The sequence below is a fragment of the Vollenhovia emeryi genome, unplaced genomic scaffold, assembly GCF_000949405.1.
Source record: "Vollenhovia emeryi isolate VEMERY1.0 unplaced genomic scaffold, V.emery_V1.0 DF939172.1, whole genome shotgun sequence".
NCBI classification, from domain to species: domain Eukaryota; kingdom Metazoa; phylum Arthropoda; class Insecta; order Hymenoptera; family Formicidae; genus Vollenhovia; species Vollenhovia emeryi.
Window position 1 is genome coordinate 1,357,761 of NW_011967194.1, and position 16,924 is coordinate 1,374,684.

Sequence of the window (16,924 nt, forward strand, 5' to 3'; positions counted from 1 at the left end):
CTCCTCATCTCTCTCGTCTGTTTTTCGTCCTTCCCCAACTCGTGTATCCCTTCATCCCTCCATTCGCACTTTCTGTCCTTCTTCCTCACCTACCACCGACTCCCCACTAGCTGCGCGCGATTCCACTCCTCTCGCTCCCAGGATCGTCCATCCCTCTTCCATCCCTATCTCGTACACCGACTTTCATCCCTTTCGTTCACCCCGACGCGACGCGCTCCCCTCCGCTCGCCCAACAGCGCCGCGATCTCGTGTTCTTTACATCTGTCGCGTTCCACCGCGAAAGTCAACCCTGTACCGTCGGAGGGTGCATCTTCTTTCTGCTCCGCCCGGCGTGGGTAGCTGGGCGCGAAAATCTTGCGACACATTCCTGAATCGAGCACAATACAGATGTTCGGACCTTTATGTCCGTCCTAAGAATAATACGCCATTTGCGGACGGATGATAATTTATATCGGAAGCAGGCTCGATAAAGAAGGACACGCGCATAATACATTGCAAAAGAATATTATTGTAACAACGTTACGATATGTAATTTCAACCGCCACTGTTCAAGGGAATTTTAACGAGGGAATAATATGTAGTAATTACAGCTGCAATTGGAGCTCGCCAAGAGGAACTTACGTGGCATTATGTGGAAGTGCCTGCGTTAATATCAGAAAGCGTACTTTCGTGCGGACTTTAGCGAATTAATTAAAGGTTGCCAGGACCGTCGGGTGAAACCAGACGTGGAAATAATATCGTCCGGTTTTTCACCTGACCGCAAACTGGATTCCCGCGTTCTCGTGAAAATCAGCTGGACGATATCGTCCCTCGTCAAGTCCTCCTCCTCGCGTCACCTTCGCGCGCAACATGAGAGCGGATCGCGAAATACCGTATCACGTTCTTCAATTAAACCGCGCACGGCCGTTCAACCGCTAATTATTTCTCCCTTTTGTTCATTATTTGCATTCCGTCTCATAAAATTTTGTTTATTTTCAAATTAATAACGAAATTATTTTATTTTATGAATTTACGTTTTAATAATGAATTACAAGTGTAGGCTACCTACATCCTACCTTAGACCCGCGCTAGCCGTTTTCTATATGTTTTTTAATTTATTTTGGTTTGTAAATGTATAGAGGGCCGCTCTCACGTCTTGCATTTATGATAAAATAAAATCTGATCGGACTTCGACGTTTACTTGACGACAATGTCGATGAGAACGTTCTAAAGTTAAGAGCGCAAAAACCGATCGAATAAAATGGAGCAAAGAAAACTAAAATGCGCGACGCTATGTTCTTAATCGATCATTAACTCCGTTTTAATCTCACGAGGAATATTCATCGTGCTTTCTTTCTGTGTCGAGTGACCTAGCAGTTTCTTTTATATCGGAGTGATCTAGTCTAGACAGCATCTCAGATGAAAATTGACTTTTACGGAATTTATTATATCTTATCTATCTCTTAGCTCAGATTTCTGCGTGGTTTTCTTCCTCTCTGCCCCCCCCCCTCTCTCTTGCTCTCTCTCCTCTTTCTTATTTTCTTCTTGTGCCGAGCAGCGCCGTGCCGAGATGAACGTTCGAGGATAACGGAATCGAGTTTCTCGCGCTTATTTAACTGCAAAATGAACGGAAGAGATTTTTGTAACAATTCTTGCGATATGCCCCTTAAATTATTTTACTCAAATAAATATCCACTAGTTCGGTCTGTTCACCAAGACATGGAAAATTATTAAACGCAGCTTTTAAAATTCGAAACAAATTTTCATTCTTTACTGTCAGAGATTTTTTTAATACTGAAAGCTTTAGAATCTCTCTCTCTCTCTCTCTCTCTCTCTCTCTCTCTCTCTCTCTCTCTCTCTCTCTCTCTCTCTCTCTCTCTCTTTGAATTCGTTATCTTTTACTAGCATAAAGCGAAATATTTTGAAGGTATAAAAGGTCTGTAGGAATTCTTTTAATCATCCACTACCAAACTCCGTTGTTCTAAAATGATTTACAATATTCCTATTATTTATATTTAATTTGTTACATTGAACATAACATTTTTTACCTTCCTGACTTAACAATATTTTCGTGTTCCTTTATCTTCTAAAGATATATAGTCTATGTATTTTTAAGTATTACGATACAGATATTAAAATACCTGGATACGTTCCAGGTGGGTTCATAAAGTTACAATTCAAATAGCTTACAAGAGGCAGCTGATATTTGAAAATGTCGCATTTCGCTGCTGCATGTAATAAAAAGATAATAGACCATTGTTTAAAGAGCAGCGTTTACGCGCAGTATAAGGGATTCGAACTGCAACGATGCCGTCATAAAATACCTCGCGTGATGCCGTCGTGTCCGTCTTGCTGTTTTACGCACCCCGGCCCCCAAGGATGCGCGCGCGAGCGCGGAGCGCATATAAACGTCGTCGGTTTGTTCCATAAATTCACGAAGCGACGAGGATAAACTCACGGCACACGAGATGCATGCCGTGGGTCGGTGCGTATCCGGCGATGTAACGACGAGCCGGTTGGATAAAATGTGCTCGCGCGCGATTTCGAAAGGGCTGAACAATTCCGCGACTCGGTCGACCTGTCGGGCTCACTTTCGGATACCGCGCGAATGTTCGTTAACGTCGAGACACGTGACGCGAAACTGCCTGCTTGCAGTAATAACGTTGTTGCACGCGAGGCCGTTATTAGTCCTCGCAATCTCGGCGAAACGACGAGAATAGCGAGGCATAATTTCGGACGTGGTCTCTAGCATAGGGGATCCGCGGTGGGGTATCCGCCGCGCTACCGACTGGTACCATCCAAGATCGTAGCCGAGGCCGACTATAGTCCAGCACCTCCCTTTCGTGGTCACGCAAAATGAAAAGCCACGGCGGTCTAGCCTTATTCAAGGGATATCGATTGGCGGAACAAGAATCGTTGCATGCGCGTCCTTGACTCCGAAAACCTTTCCGTTTCAGGGGCCAGGGTCGGCAGGTGGGAGATTAATCGTCCAGGAAACCTTTCGCGCACGCGGGGGGTCGTAAGGACGGGACCTTCGCTGTTCCTCGCGAGACACCCGTCCGATCGCTAGATAAGTCACACATTGAGTTAGCGCAGTGCTATTTTCCCTTCCAAGAGAATCATTAGTGCACTTAATGACGACACGGGGGGGAGAATCCATTAGAGCTAAATGGGAATATTTTCAACAATAATAGAATAATACACAAAGGAGCCTATTACGTATTCACGTCCCATGTCTTCGTTTATTACAAGTACTTCGTTTCTTATTCCTGTGTGCTTAAAGGCACTTTTATTTTAAGATGACGTTTACCTTAGGGCGGTGCGGAAGGTACATCGCTTTACCTATAAAATAAAATGAGAAAATCGAAATTCCTTAAAAAAGAAATTGAAAATTTATCGAACGAAAAAAAGGATATCTCGAGAGCTCGTGGGAGCAAGTTTCCTACGATTTTGCTGAAATTTTGTTTTTAACTTTGACAAATCTCTCGCATCAATACGATACTACGTTTAACGCGACATTTATTCCGACAAAATAGTTTGCGATTTCGCTCTGAATCACGCGGGGAAAAACGACGTTTCGCTCTTGGTAGCGCCCTGTCGAGACGGGGCTGACTTGTCCTACGCGATGAATTCGAGAACGACGTCGTACAAAGGGCAATAACGAGCTTTCGAGGGGCCAGGAGCTCGAGAGGCGGAAATTCGTCTCACGGGCCCGATCGAAACTGCATTTCGATCTGCGGTAAATTCGCAGTAGGTTCGGATGCGCGCGGATGTGCATCGGCGGGCGAACTTTCCCCCGGTGACATTTGGCGCGAAGGCCGCAGGTCGATTATGCGACGATCGACGCGGTGGGAATTTCTGCGCGAAATTCGAGTTTTGGGAGAGCCGCGCGAAAATGAGGCCGGCATTGACGCATTAAATCACAGAGCACCGGCGTTGCGATTCTTTCGCTGTACGTGTATACGAGCGGACGCAATTGACGCTAAACAATTAACGCTAATCAAGTTGAATTAACAGTTTATTGTGCGGCGTCAGGTGCGAGCTCTTACCGGCGAGATTTTCGCTAAACGAGAGAAAGCACATGACGATACGTACGCATTTACATCAAAATAACTTTTGTCACCGCCGTGTTGCTAAACGAAAAAACAATAGGCGAATCGCGCGTCGCGTTCCGTATTTCGCACGGCTTTGACACTTCCGCTTTGCAATTGATTTTTCCCTTTTTTTTTGTACAAAAACCATCGCGTTGCAGATGTAGGTAGAAATGGACTTCCTCGCCTCTCTCTTTCCCGCCGTTCGCCGGTCACACCCATAGTGACGTTATTCAAAAGCGCGCTAACGCAACGCTTTCATGGTAACAGGATTCTTCAATAGTAGGATGAACGTGCCATAGACATCCGATCGCGTATCACCCGAATCTACCACGGTTCTTGACTTTCTATGGATGTTATTCGAATGATAGATCGCGCGCTCTCGTTCGCACTGTCACCGGGAGCTGCCAATACGAAATACACTCGCTTAATTCGAGGGGTAATAACAAAAAGTCAATTAACATCGGTACGTGCGTTCGGTTTCACTTGGAAATTAATTCTCTTCCTAACAATCTCGTTATCTTCGATTAAGCTGTTTCCCCTCTTCTCAGTAATTTTAACTTGAACTATTGTCTTGCAATTCTTAGCTTCGTTATATATACTCTCGCTGACGAAATCCTCGAGAGATATCAGATGACAAAAAAAATAGTCCGCCGTTTCTCTATTATTATGATAAATAAAATAGGACGAAATTATCTTTGAGGAGTATCAAATCAGTTCCTCGCTTCGTTCTGGTTCCAACCCACTTCCCGACTGCGTCACGGTCCGCCCGCTTCCTTCAGAAACTTTCTGGCCGGCGGAAAAGGGTTTGCGTCTCGTCGGTGCTGGACTCGCGTAACCATTCGTCCCGCGGCCGAAGATCGCTATCCGCTATCCGCCGATAGCATTTACGAGCGATGAAAAGCGACGATGACTGTGGCTCTCGATGACGGCGCGGCATTGTTTTTGCTCTCGCCAGGAACTTGCGCGGCCGACAATGGCCAGCGCGCTTTAATGTCTCCCTCGGCGATCCCGAGCCACAGATTCTACCGCAGTCCGGGAAATAGGCTGCCTCCCTTTTGTTTAGGTGAGCAACTATTCGCCGAGCAGTCGCGCGCGAGCCTCGCGCGTAGTTTCCCTCTTTTCTTCGGGCTCGTCATAATTCAATCTTAAAGGCGGCTCCTCTGCCGCGGTACGAATCGATTTTCCTGACAATATTTCTGGACGGATGCTACATTTGCGTCTGTCTCTCGTCTTGCGTTTCGTCTCGTTGAGTTTATTTCGTATTCCTTATTAAAGGAATCCCGACTATTCTGCTTATGTACACGGGAAAAACAATGCTGTTGAAGTAAGAAAAATACGGTCGCTTGAATTAAACGTGGGAGTCACGAGCTGCCGCGATCATAAATAATTCACTCAATTGTATTCGCTGTGGATTTTAAGCATTGAACTAAATATTCAAATTATCAAGACAACTATCTGATATTTTTCACTCATTAATACAAATGTTGTTTTAACCGGTTTATGTCGGCACTATTTTTTCCGTGTATTTTTCTTTTTGTACTTTAGCTACTTGCATAAGAGGCGCGTGCATAATATAAAATGTTACTTATTAGTCAATCGGAGGCCAGAATTCGATTATATCTAACCGCGAATTCAAGACCAGAAACCTGTCTCGCGGCCGCGATTCAACCTTGTCGAAAAGGAATAATTCCCAAGTACGTCTAAATCCATCTGATTATCTACGAGCTCGCGTGCCAAGGCAACCTTCGCGATGTGCTTCGCGCTATTAAAGCGTCGTTTAAGCCGTCGACACGTGTGTACACGGATGAGAGAGGTCTCACTCCAATTCTCATCGAGGTGGATATTCGACGTCGTTAATCGTTAATATTATTTCCTTGCAATCTCGGAGATCCGACTTGACGCGAACGTATGAGAGAATGGAAATATCGATCGCGCTGTCTCTAACGCTATTATGTGAGCGGGGTGCGCCGCGTTCGTGTTATATCGTGCGTTGAGCAATTAACAAGAGTACGTCTAATTTTGTTAAAATCTGTTGCTAAATCTGTTGAAATAACATCCGTTTGCAACGCTTAATGACGCGATGCGATAAACGGCTGAAGGTGATGGGGGGAAAAAATGTGACGGAAAGAGGCATCACCGCGAAAATCGTTGGTGTCGGCGCTAATAGGTGACTACGCGCGTGGCGGCGATGTCGAAAATAATAATGTAAAATTGAAAATCCAAATGGAGTCTCCGAAAACCTTCTTGATCTCCGCTGACCGAGAAGAGTCATGAACTCCGTGAAAATTCGCTCCGATGTTTGAGCAAACATTTTTCTCCCCGGCTGTCGAAGATCCAGGTCAGCGAGCCAAGTTGCCTCGAAAATTCGTCCATTCTCAACGTACAAGGACTCGCGGACACGGTGGATGGAATGACTAAATTTTCCCGAAATTCATTTTGTCCAAGCCGACTTGATCGAATTGGACAGGTAAACGACGTGACGGGCAAAAATACAATCGCCAGCGGTTGAAGGAGCGAGAGAAAAGAACGATGTATTATACATGTTTATTGTATTATATTCTACACGAAAGAAAAATACAATACGAGACTTATTTTGTCCTGACGAAAAATATGAAAATCTAGGTCACTGAGCAGTGGGACAGGACTTGAGATCCTACAAACACATTACAATTTTCATTATTTTTTTAGAAAGAAAATTAATATTGAACTCTCTAGTCTACGAATGCAATTTTTGCTACGAATCCTTTCAACATTTATAATCTCAGCGATGACAGTTGCTTACAAAATAAGAACAACGTGAAACTATAGGTTTGTTTTCTGTTCCTGCACTGGTGAACTAGTGCGGTAAACTAGAATGAGAAAAAATATGCTTGTCTTACTCTGATTTATTGCACTAGTTCACCAGTGTGAGAACAGAAAACAAGCCTAATATCGCGCCAACGTAATGAACAAAATGCGACAATTTCGTTAAACTTTAAGAATATTTAATGATTACAATAGAATTGTAATTATTAAGCAGGAAATGTACAGGTTAGGATGTATGTTAAACTGGTGAAAGAGAACAATGCATTTGAAAAAATTCTCTTTATTCCTAGATTCGAGAAGAGGTGAATCCAAATATCATTGTAGAAAGATATCAAAGACGAAAAACGCACATTTTAAAATCTGTCATCTTATGTAGGAGTCCCGTATTACATTATACATACATATTCTATTATAGTATATTTTTCTAAATTTTGACTTATTAATTAACTAATTAGTCAACGTATTTATGCATTACACTTCCCCGTTACATTAAACGATATGACACGAACGAAGTTTTCTTCGCTCTGATTTGCGGACCAGTCAAGAAATGTTAAATTAATCGCAATTGATATTTGGCACTAAATGTAACAGGAACTTTTGCATACTATTATTTAGAGGCAAAAAATTTCTTTGGTAAAGATTTGCCATCGAGATCAATGAAACGAACGTGAACATAAATTTAACAACGTACGTGCACGTGTATTAAGATAAATAATTATCTGTCTCGTAACAATTCTACATGCGATATCGCATTCGACCCATTTAAACTTGTCGATGGCATCAATAAAAAATATTATAATCGCAAAATTGTTCAAATTTTTTTGTCTAACAGTTGTTAAGAAATAGCTTCTGAAAATTATAAGAATCCAGAATTGTATTCAAGTTTATATGTCAGCGTAAGGAAAGTTTTATTTCTCTTCCAAACGGTATATCTTTATGTCATCGTTTAACTCCTGGTAAAAAGTAAAACGTTCACATTGTACTCCAAAATGTACTTGTAATATTTTCCATTGTTACCGTCGACATTTGCAAGATTAGGTCAAGGCAAAGTGTCTCGGAATAGCTGTCCTTAATCTTAACGATAAGCACTTTGATGCCATTAATATTAGTAAAGGCACGCCGGGCAATTCTTTCACGTCGAATCAATGTAGAACAAATCAATATCAAGTCTGTACAAATTCAAAATGTGTCTTCAATCATTCTCGGTTCACACCGAGGATTGCATTTCTAGTGCCAGAAAGATCGGGCGTACAGCGCGGACGGTTTCTAGCCGCGACGAAAATTCTTCTTCCGATCTTTTCTGTAGGTTCTAAATTTGTCACCCCACTCAAAGCATTTGCCCCAAAATTTGTCCATTGTGTGATACAAGTGAGGCCGCACATGTGCCAGACTGTGCCCCTCGTCCGGGTACGTGACCTGTTCGAACATAATGTCCCGATACTCCAGCGACTTGACGAGCGACATCGTTTGCTGATAATGCACGTCGTTGTCCCCGGTACCATGAATCACCATATACTTTTTTCCGCGTATTCCCTCGGATATTAGCGAGTTATCCGTATTATTGTAGCCAATGAGGTTGTCCTCTGCAGTCGGCAGTCCCATGAATCGTTCCGTGAAGACGGAGTCTGTAACGAATCGGACGGCGATACTGAGGAGACGTTGTTTATTCGATGTCCGAATTAAAAGTCTTATACGTTCAACATCGTGTGAAATCATCGTACGATGTTAAAGATTAATATTGAAAAATTACACTCCCAGATCTTTCTATACAATTACCATAATTAATCCAGGAAGTCTCAGGCGCGACAGATATACCGCACCTGAAGACAGAGTCTTCATCTTTCGCGAGCACCATACCAGTGTGGTAGCCGCCATAGCTCCAGCCCCATATGCCAGTCCTGTTCGCGTCGATCCACTTGTACCGCTTCTGCAGAATTCTGCAACTAGAGGCGTTCTCATATTCAGAGTGACGTTCGTTGCCGAGAACGAAGCCAATTTTCGATCATTTTCGCGTTACTCACGCGGTGACAGCGATCGTATCTTCAACTTCTACGGTGCCAATCTTTCGGTATATCTCGAAAAGCATCTTGCTACCCTTATTAGCCGATCCTCGTCCATCGATCCATGCATAGATCATGTTTCGGTTGGTCGTAAAGTAATGCTCATATCCGAAACTGGCTTCATCGATGATTCCGAGCGTGTTCGGACCGCCGTAACTGCGGGTTGTAATGTTTTACGAAATGTTTAGCCGCAACGAAAACGCGAATGAAAGAATAGCTTTCAGCTTTTTTATCTCCTTCGACACTACGTGGTGTTCGATTTTATCTACCTCCGAGCTACAAACGGACATCATGAATGTCTAAGTAGGTGGAGCCCGATACGTCGCGAATGCTTCTTAAAAAAGAAGGGAAAAGTAAGCGAGGGTCATTAAAGATAATCGATTGTTGCGGGAGCTCCGGCGTGAATTGGCCAAGCAAACGGAGATCAGATCAGCAGTCCAATTCTAAATGGAGATGGCAATCTTTTTGCGTGCCGATCAATCATAGCGTACACCAATTCTAAGTGTGCCGCGGCCGCTATTAACGATATACGGTAAACGTTAAGCCACTGTAAAATAGGCACCTCATTTACCAAAATCGAAAGTTTTCTCGAGCAGTTTCGTTTGCACGCGCAATAATTCTGCAGTTTCTAACAAGAAGCAGTTCCGTTAATTTGAATAGAAAGGAATGGCATCTGAAAATGTGAGGCGCTAACTTTCCGTGGCACCTCAAGTTTCGAAAAAATCCTTTCAACCGAATTCTATCGTTGTAGGAGAGTTTCTGATGAAATTTAACAACAGTTTGGTTTGTTAACTATTTTTGAATAAATTTTTTATCCGATACTTTAGCTTCAAAAACTGCGAATTAGTCAAAAAGAAAATAAAAGCTAAGCTTTAATTTCTCTTGCAAAATATGTAGTTATATTTGCGATAGAGAATTGAGGCTTTAACTTTATTCAGACCTGTATGCTTTACAAAACGAAAACGTTCTGGCGATAAGCAAAATGTTTGTGTTGTGTGCATCTTAGCAAATTTACGTCATCTTAGCAAATTTTATTACTTATTATGACGAAGAGAAATCTGGATACTCACACGTATACCAGCATGGGGTACAATTTGGTTTCGTTGAAAAGCGGGGGCAAGAGCAATTTGACTCTGCAGTCATAGCCGTTGACAGTAATGGTGAAGTTCTTTTGTTCCGGTTCGACAGAAGATCCCTTACCCTCGTGTTAGTCTCCCAAGTCAAGACTGGCGTATGATTTGTGTTGTATATCACCACCGTGGTAGGATCGGGCCCGTAACAGGTGAGGGAATAATGTAATCCCTGGTGTGAATACGATGCAGTTGCGTAGGTGCATTTGTTTCCTGTAACATTTACGTTCATCGCAATTTGGGGTAAACTTATACCGCGTAATAAGATACTCGTGCCTGTCCCATGAATTTTGCCCAAGTTAGACGACGTCCTCCTGCTCAGTTATTTCCGCCTTCATTTTCGAATATACGTGTGTAATATCGAAACCTGCATAAAATTTTGCCCACCACCGTACGTTGCTAACTTCCCGTCGAAGGAAACAGGAGGCATAAATTTGACACTTTCTACTTTTCGCCGGACGAAATAAATTCCCGCAAGCGTTATATTTTAACCGATATAGGATATAGGACCTGGCATCTACCAAGGTACAGACCTCTCGTAGACGTTGATTTCTCTCGCGGGCGCAAATAGCCCGGCGAATTAATCTTCTTTACGCGATAGCGCTCCGTCTGGTGAACGCAGCTGCCGCCGATAGCCGGAAAAAGTTACGCGAAAAGTAATATTTCAGTCCCGCCTTCCTTCGCGCGACGAGACGTCTCATGCAGGAATTAAGAGCCGGATCTTTCGGAATCTCCTCGCGTAGCGAGGGAGGAGATAAGTTCGCGCCGGGTCCACGCGGGAGGAAAAATCGGAAATTTTTCCTTGAATTCGCGCAACTTTCGGCGCGTTGCAGAAATATGCGAACAGAGAATTGCGGCGATTTTCTACGGGACCGAGAGAGATCCACCGAAGATTACATCATATTACCGTTCGCGTAGATCTTCTCCTGCCTTCGTCACGTATACACATGCGCTCTAAATATTCATGAACGCGACTTGTGACTTTTGTCAGATGAAATTACTCCCGGTGGACTTTCCGTTTTAATTGGATCGTGTACCTATCGCCCGAACAAGTTACAGATACCGTCGACGATGACTCCCGAAATTTCTCCGGCACCTACGGGACCGGCGTGATGCCTTAAGCATCCCCCGAGCATTCGGTCCTCGTTAGACGGTGGAACGCGAATCTAAGTAAAACGAACGATCGGACATTAGGAACGATGAAGTTTTCACGCTTCTTGCGTAAATTATTTCCCCCGCGAGAGACGCCGTAGTTTAAATAGAATATTCGGGCGACGCCGAACGTTCTCGCCAGATAAGACCTTCACGTTCATGCACGATGTAAGCTCGTAGTCTAAATTGATGAAAAATACCAACGCTCTCTGGCTCTCTCTCGGTCCCACTAACGGGCTCTTTTCATATTCGTGATTTCGACGACTCACCTTCCGGCGTTAGTATATCGCAGGATATGCAAATCGGTATCCGACTCCCATCCAGAAGCACCGAATACACATTCATCTGGGACGGTTTATTAGCCGCCGTGGCGAGAAAGTAAATTACGCCTGAAGACGAATCGATTGTTAGAATCGTCTGAACCTCGGAGGGACCGGGCGTTAGGTCCCTCGGTTTAATGAACTTGTCTTCCTTGTATAAGTACCTAACGACACGTCAGTAAAGTTACGAAAAAAGCTAGCAAGCTTCACGAAATTTTCGGGATCACCGTGACAAAATTTTTCCAAGTGACGAGATTACGCTGGAGAACCCAGATAATTTGCAGTTTATTCGGAATCAGAAAAATTTCGAGTCGTTTCGTAAGAATCGTAATTTTCTTGGTGAATCATAAAGATATATTTGTTTATAGGTTGTGTAATATCTCACGTGATTATATGTTGGAATCTGTCGTCGCCGGTACTGGAATTCACTCGTCGTAAAAGCAATGCATAATCGCCGGCTTTTATAGGGCTATTCGGCTCTAGCCAGCCCTCGGTCTCCTCGTCATGCCAAACCAATTTGGCATCTCCTTGCGTGTCGTACATGATCAGATAGGATTGATTTTGTACGCGATTTGTCCATGTTGCAACCACATGCGTTACGTCCCACCAGCTCACGGTGTATAGAAGATTGTCGCTACGAACGCGAATGTCAATATGTTAAACACGACTATAAAATCATCCGAAGACAACTATAGGGACATTTATCATTGTAAATAGGAAACATACCTAGTAACCACATCGGGCGCTTTCAAGGCGACTACTTTTGACGATGGATCTGACAAATCGATCACCGATAATGATACTACCGGGTTTGGTGTACCTACCTGAAAGAGTGGTGTTGATTTGATTAAAAGAATTAATATTTCGTTGAAGGAAATAGTAGGAAGTAATTAAAGTTTCTGCAGAAGCCTCTGTTACCTAAAATAAAATACATTTTTACACGTGTCAATACCGAGTGCTGCAACTCGAGGGAAAAAATCATAGGTTAAATTCCGAAATTTTAGAGAGGAGATTTTATGCTTTTAGAAGATCTGAGGCGAGATTGAAAAAGAATTTTTCGTCTTCGTACATGATCTCAGAGCTAAAGTTTTTTTTTGTCAATTTTTCACAACCAACTTTCAAATGGTATCACATGGCGCAGAAGCATCACCGAGGAAAAAAGCTTGAACAGATTTGAAAGCGGAGATTTCGTGCTTTAAAATATCTTTTCTAAAGCGCCACCATTTATCGCGTAAATACATACATAAATTTGTACTTCATTTTTAACACCAACTTAAAGTGGAGCATCAACGGAATAATTAAACGTGTTGGGTATTAATTAAATAGTTTGAATTTGTTTACTCCGAGAAATTATCGCTAATAAAAAGGGATCTGCTTGTCGCTTTTGATAAACGAGGATCTGACATAGAACGAGAAATGGCTCGCGGGCTTTTTTCGCGGAAGATTGCGCTTCTACCAGCGCACTTCGACAATTGGATTATCCGCACGTGCTGACACGCACGCGGAAAATGGATCTATAGTAGATTAAGCTCGAGTTAAACGGAAGAACGACGGTCCTTCCAACTCGTAACGGCAATAACCAATTTTGTCGAGTGGAGATAATTAATAGAGTTCTCGATGGTGATTTATCAGTATTACCATATCGGAATAATGAAAATATTTTTAGTTACAATATTGCTGAAGTATTAATAAAATATTATTAATCATTTTAAACCTAAAGCTAAATGGCCGGTAATTTTGTTGTATGAGCAGAGGAGGTATTTAAAAGATATAATCGATCCTAGAAGTATGGAGAAAAATTCGAAATATCTAGTCAAAAATATCGCAAACTACGTATTTATATTTGTGGGAAATGAAAATACTTATATGTAGATCCAGAGATATTTTTTGAGGTAAAAAATCTCACCTTGGGATATTTTATTTCAACTTGCGTGGGGTATTGGTCTTTAAGAGAACCGGGGGAGCCATAATCAGACCACGTCATGGTCTTTACTTGGGTATCGTTGAAGGATGCAAAGGCCAAGTACTGTCCATCTGGTGAATACCACAGCGCGGTCGGAGACGCATATACTTCCTCTGTAATTAACATATGCCTGTCACTTATAATTATCCGACACAGATAGACGTGCTGCTTACACTCTGCTATGTATAATTCTTCTTCAAATCGGATATATTTAAAACAATTTTTATAAATATAAATATTACTGTACGTAGATATTCATCTGCGTTACAAAAGACAGGTTTACCTTCATATACCCAGTCTGGAATTCCGTTGAAAATGACTCCGGTTTTGCCACTGTCCGTCAATCTTCTTACTACATCTCCGGTATGATTGAGAGTCATATAATAAATATCGTTATCGAGAACGTAAACCAAGTTACTGCCAATCGGCGACCACGTTGCTAGCGAGAGATAAGCGGCATTTGCAATCCCTTTAAATGTCCTGCAAATGTATAATAAAATTTTTGTTACTAGTATATATTTGCAATAGAAAAAGAAAGTCCGTGTACATATTGTTATATGTGTTTTACATGATGTAAACGTACAAATTTTTATACCAGCTACGACTGAGATAACGGTGGACGTGAAGATAACAAAAATTGGAAAAATTCGGTGGACGGATTCAGTGAAATTGAAAAAGAAAACTGTTGCGTTATGATTTTTGAGACACCTGTTCATATCGCAAAAGAAATACTTATTGAAATAATGAACGAACGATTTCAGAAGAACGAAGCAGTTAAGTCATAGAAAGTCAAATTTTACACTGATTTAGGAAAATGAATACGACTAAATAACTTTATCTCTAGGGTATCTTTAAAACCTCTGTTCGCGTCACAAAGTGATGTCCCGTATTAATTTATTGCTTCATTTAGAAATGTAAAGATAGAGAAGGTAGAAATTGGTTGTGTAGGTCATGCGTGGTCAGGTTTCGTGTCCAGTTTATCGGGGAATAGTTGATATTTCAGCGACAATATGAGTTAATATTATCAGCGGCAATGTACGTGGGCTATAAAAATATAAATCAATAAACTTACTTTCGTTCCACGTCATACAGCACGTAATTTCTGACCTTCGAGTATCCGTATATCTGCAAAAATCATTTATTATGGTTTTTGTGTTTCAACGAGCTGAAAGTTATTAAACAATTAATCACTCACATAACGCTTATTGTAACCGAAGAGAATGTATTGCCTGTCGGGTGAAATAGTTGACAAAATTCTGTTGGTTTTGTACATCGGCTGAAACAATTTCAACATTGATCTTCAAGAATCATGTTTTTTAATATAAACGTCTTGAACTTTGAGGATTTTATTTAGCGAGAAACGTCGGGGTAAATAATTATCTTTGAACAAATTGTCCAGCACAACTTGTTTAAACAAGAAACAAGGATGGCCAATGCATATATACCGTTTCTTACATTTGTCCTGCGCACCGGTTTCTATACGGACATAACGCAGTTTTCTTACAGGCGAAATTATTATTGTCAGTGAATTCACATATTCAAATCGATAAACGATTTGTAATTATATCTTAAATGCTACCGTTTAGCATTTTTAGATGCTACATTTAGCATTCAATACCCCCCTTTCCCCGTATTGTAAATTATTCTTATTGCGAAAAATATATATCCTCAGCTAGGATTCGAACCTAGGAGCTCTCTCAATCCGTGACGGGCGTCTTAGCCAACACGACCACTGAGGCTGCGATAATATTATTCGCAATAATACTTAAAGGATCGCTAGTTTTGCAGCCTCTCGTATATATAAACATTAGAGTTAAAGTAGAACTCTACTTGAAACTAAGCAAGCGTTAAAACTAAACTTGTTCAAAGTATTGACAAACTGAAATATGTTTTCATATAGCGATGTCAACTTGTAAAATGTATTTTATTTAAGTTTTGTTACGCAAATATCACGAGAATATTTGTATTATAATATCTCTGCGATAACGCCAATTGCAGAGATTGACGTTTCAAAGATTAAGTTACATAATAGATCATATAATGTGTCCTTACTGGTAAATCCTTTCCACGAAAAAAGAAGTTGCTCTTCCCTGTTGTCACATCAGTAATTTTAATGTCGCCCGACCTTACGTTGCTAACTATAAATTCGTATTCAGAAATCCACGTGCCGTTGAAGTCCCGCGTGTCGAAGATACCCGAATATACGTCCCGCAAGGAAAATGGTACTCGCGTAACACCAGGTTTAACTAATTTAAAGTATGAACAACAGGCGAATTAATAATCATTGAACTCGTCAGTGTCTACATTTTCATAAGTAACGATCAAACTGAGTGTTTGCCGAATATTAATTGCGCGAAGTACTAAATTAATTAATTTACCCACCTTTCCATGATTGGCCCATGACGAACGCGAAGGCGCACAGTACCAGAAGTTGAAGAGGCTGAAAGCATTTCGGATTTGCCAACAATAAGATGTGCCGTGAAAATTCGTCTTGGATTTTTCTATTATGTATACATAAATTTAACGCAACGAACGCGGACAGAATGTATCGCGCAAAAAATTTTGAAAATAAGGTAACTACTCTTGCCCAAACTTCTAACTGCGCTCGTGACTCCGCGAATTCTCGACTTCGGTAACCGCGGAAGGCTTCGTTCCCCGTTCTATGGATCGTTAGCCTTTCTTCCAGTCAACGAACATTATTTTTACGATGAAAACAGGTCATTTCTTTGTTCCTTCCTCCTCTAAAGTCGAAAGTTTGGCCGCGAATGAAAAACAAAAGGTAATCTTGTTAACGATGAAACGGAGTCGATCTCTGGAAAATTCACCCTCTCTCTGCAGGAGTCGTTGATATTTTTATTTAATTGGAGATTAGCAGTTTTCTATTTGTTCATCGATTATCGAATACAATCTCATCATAAATGCGAATAAAAAAAAGGACAATTAAGATTAATCGAGAATCAGTCAATGTTGGCGCAACAGATCCTCAGTAAATCGAAATCGGTGACAGTACCGATATATTGGAAGAATCGATCCTAAAAATAACTCACTGCTACGAGTTTAATACCTCGAGCGCATCGCCGTGTATATTCTACGACGAAGAAAAGGGACGCGAGAGAGCTTAGGTAGAAGGCGATAAATCGAGACAGTTCGGACCCTCGAAACTTTTCCATCGGTGGGCGCGCATCTGACGAAAAGTGCTCTCACAGACTTATCGATTCGATACGTCGGGACATTGCCTGTCCCACGAGTGAAATCGAAACAGAAGTAAGTCGGATAAAATCCCTTCCCCAATGATGGTAGATCGCGAGTTCCGATAGTTATTTTCGCGATTGCTCCTCTTCAATGTATCGCGGGGAGGGAGGACAAAAAACGGCGGATTGGTCGCGCCGCCGGACAACGTACCGTGTGTCTCGCCATGATA

At 41.8% G+C, this 16,924-nt stretch overlaps 1 protein-coding gene and 1 pseudogene across 1 annotated transcript in view; one reads left to right on the forward strand and one right to left on the reverse strand.

The window, feature by feature from the left end:
- Positions 1–16,924, forward strand: part of LOC105563773 (MAGUK p55 subfamily member 2) — a 73,641-nt gene that overhangs the window by 20,415 nt on the left and 36,302 nt on the right. The window lies entirely within an intron of this gene.
- Positions 7,123–16,920, reverse strand: LOC105563792 (annotated as a pseudogene).